Genomic DNA, 3,373 nt, shown 5'->3' with positions numbered 1-3,373 from the left:
CTTCAGTTTGGCCAGGAAGAATCATTTCCCATTTGCCCCTTGCCCTCTCCTGCTCTGTCCCAAGTATGATTCCTGTGTCCTAGGAATGAAGAGCTGTACTTATCTTGAATAAAAATTACTTAGTAAATCACCAGTTTTGTCAAGAAAAAGAAGCAAGTGTCCCAGAGGGTGGGAGTAGGGCTATGCCTTTATAATGACTCTCACAGGTTCATACTCTTAGACATCTGGGGAAAATATTTTTCTTTCTTTTTTTTTCAAAATAAAAGAAGATAACTGGGGATTTATCTCAGTGGCACCGTGACTGCCTTGAAAGCACAAGGTCCTGAGTTTGATCCCGGTACTGCAAACAAACAAACAAACAAAAGATCCTGTCTCAAGAAAACAAAATAAAAGATAATTTATTTGAAGATGAGGAAGGAGCAAAAGAGAGATGGCAAACAGCTACTCTGGATGAGTAGTGAGAAATCAAAAGTGAACTGCCCCTTATTTTTGTTTTTGAGACAGAGTCTTGCTATATAAGTTAGGCTGGTCTTGAACTCACTAGGTAGCCCAGGCTGACCTTGAATTTGTAGCAATCCTCCTGTTTCAGCCTCCTAAGTGCTAGGATTAATTACATGTGTGTGCCACCATACACAGCTTGAAAATCTTTTAAATTCATACCTACTCTTTGTCTGGGGAATAGCTGCACATCTGCCTCCAGCCCAAAGAAGGAAGAATCATCCACACTGCCTCTATGTGTCCTGGTGGGCGTACCCAAGTAGCCTGATCCACGCCTCAAGGCCAGGCCACTGTGACATTCCCAAGGATCAGGATGTGAGTGTAGCCAGGTGTTAATGCATTAACCTGAAGTTTACAGCCAGGATTGGAATCCCAGCTCGGTCACTAAGGTTATGAGATCTGGGCAAGTTTCTGGGCCTCACATTTCTAGCATACTGCTTTGTAAAACTGAGATAATAATATACCTCTCTGTGAGTAAAGTCATCAGCACACAGCCATATTACTCAAGATAGCCTCCATTGTTATTCTTCCTTAAAGCCTCTACATTTAGAGCACTTGAGCCACTAAAGTCTGGCTCCTCAGCAAATCCATTACCTTTGGGGAAGCACTCCACCCTGGGTGGGGAGGGCCAAGCCAAGGGCAGTGATGGTTCTGCAAAGATTTCCATCTCACACAGTGATTTGACAAACAGTTATCATTTGTCTGCTAAGTGCCACAATTGGAGAGAAGCCCTGTGATGTAGTCCCAACCAAGCCATGGTCCCCCAACTGCTCCAGTAGGTGGGGAAAGCAAACATGAACTCAGAAATACAGTCCACAGCTAAGAGGCCTCTTACAGAGGTGGCTCTGCAAGGGCTCACAGAGGTCTTACAGGCTTAACAGTGTTGCCAGAAAAATAAGTAAAGAAAGGCAGTTTGGGCATTTGTGACTCCCTGGGGAGACACAGGCAGAACACATCTTTTGCCTGCAAATTTGTCTCATCTTCCCCTCCAAGAGTAAGATGTGAGTCTAAGAAGCCACCTGTTTCATGAGAAATCATGAATAGTCATCACATGGTGCATAACAGGTGCTCAATTAATGGCTGTCCAGTGGATGAATGGAGTTTGGGCCTGGAGAAAAGGTATGGAGGACAAGATGATGGTCTATGGATATTTAGTGGAAGAGATTACAGTATTGGTTGACTTCAAGAGGTAGAATTAAATTTAAGGGAAGGAAGATGATTTGAGGAACAACTCCTTTTCATTTTATTTTTTAAAAACAATTTGTTGGTATTTAATGAGCCCACCATCCTGTGGCTTCAAACCACCAAGACACAGGCCTTCCTGACACTCTTAACCCTCTCTTCAGCTCTTCTGATGAAGAATTTGGTCTTCACAATGGCAGGCTGCTTTGGGAGTTTTCCTTTCCCAAGAACTTTGTAGGAGCCAGATCGCACTACATCAATGATGGAAGCTGCTCCAAGTCTTGTTTTTGGCAGCATTTACTCGTGTCTGCTCACTGACCAATGCCCACAATTTATCAAGGTTTCAGTTGGGCAGAAGCTCTGGTTTCTCTTTAAGTGGTAATGCCTCATACCCACCTTCCCAAAGTAACCTGGGTGATATTTGTGGAAGTTAATCCTGTGGCGATGCATACCAGCGGCATTACTTGGCCTCCTGGGTGCTTCCAGTGCTTGCCAATGCAGCCAGGCTCACGTGGCCCCAAAGTTTCCGGGTCTTCCTCAGTCTGGATGGCATGTCTGCGGCCAAGATGAAAAAGCTCCTTTTCCTTATTGTACCCTTGCCTAAGTAATAGTTTTCTAAAAATCAGAGGCCTCCAATAAAAATTCTTAAGGGCCTCCAGGACTCTACCATCTTGAAGTTGTGAAGGGGTATGGGAGGAGACAACATCAAACAATTACGCTGTAACTTGGTGACAGCTGTGTAAAGGATTGTGAGGAAAGTACATAATGGGCATTGATCAGATGGTTCTGTGGAAGTAACATCGGAGTTGAAATCTCCAGGATGATGTTAAGGGAAGGGTACTGGTAGAAGGCAGTAATAGGGCTCCAGGCTGAGTGAACAACCTGTGAAAAAGTGGGGGTGGGGTGAATAGAAAAATAATTTAAAGACCAAAGAGATTACCGAGGGTGGTGGCCCACGACTGTAATCCCAGTTGAGGCAGGAGTCTTGCCAGGAGTTCGAGGCCAGCCTGGACTTACATAGTGAGCTCAAGGCTAACCTGAACTACCTACATAGAGAGACCCTGTCTCAAAACAAACAAACAAAAAACCCAAAGAGATTGCAAAAAACATGAATGAGATGAGGCATCCTTTCAGTCTAGACTGGAGAGGAAATCAAGGATGAGATCATGCAGTTGGCAAAAATTTGGTTTTTGTGAGCGAGGAGCATTTATTTCTCCACTAGTGCTTCTCTGGTGCCTGGTAAAGTAGTGGTGCTCAACATTTTGTGAAACACTTATTTTATCCTTAAAATAATGGGAACTCCCTTTTGTGAATAGCAGTGGGAAAATGCTTTTGTTTTGGTAGCGGGGATTGAACTCGGGTCCCTGCGCTTGCGAGGCAGGAGGCGGAACCACTGAGCTAAATCCCCAGCCCTGATAATGCTTTTCTCATGTGTAAAATGGGGATAACGGTAGTCGCGGAGAGTATTCAATGGGGCAATGCGCTTCAAGCATTTAGGCAGCGCTCAGCAGTGGAAGCCAAGTTATGGATGACATGGTATGGCGGCTTTTCCTAGACTTCGGAGTTGTTTTGAATGTGTTGGGCCTGGGGAGTTGGGGATGAGTAACTAACTTTGTTTTCTAGAATTGGTAAGAAAAGAAACCTATCAAGGTCTAGTCTGTCTGGCCGGCCTCCGGGTACAATTTGGGCCCCG

At 44.7% G+C, this 3,373-nt stretch overlaps 1 pseudogene; it reads right to left on the bottom strand.

The window, feature by feature from the left end:
• Positions 1 to 1,767: 1,767 nt before the first annotated feature.
• LOC104855060 lies at positions 1,768 to 2,558 on the bottom strand (annotated as a pseudogene).
• Positions 2,559 to 3,373: the final 815 nt, after the last annotated feature.

Source organism: Fukomys damarensis, unplaced genomic scaffold, assembly GCF_012274545.1.
Source record: "Fukomys damarensis isolate Sample0158 unplaced genomic scaffold, DMR_v1.0_HiC HiC_scaffold_3, whole genome shotgun sequence".
Taxonomy (NCBI): Eukaryota; Metazoa; Chordata; class Mammalia; order Rodentia; family Bathyergidae; genus Fukomys; species Fukomys damarensis.
The sequence above is the reverse complement of the archived record's forward strand: the minus strand, read 5'-3'. Positions and strand labels throughout refer to the sequence as shown.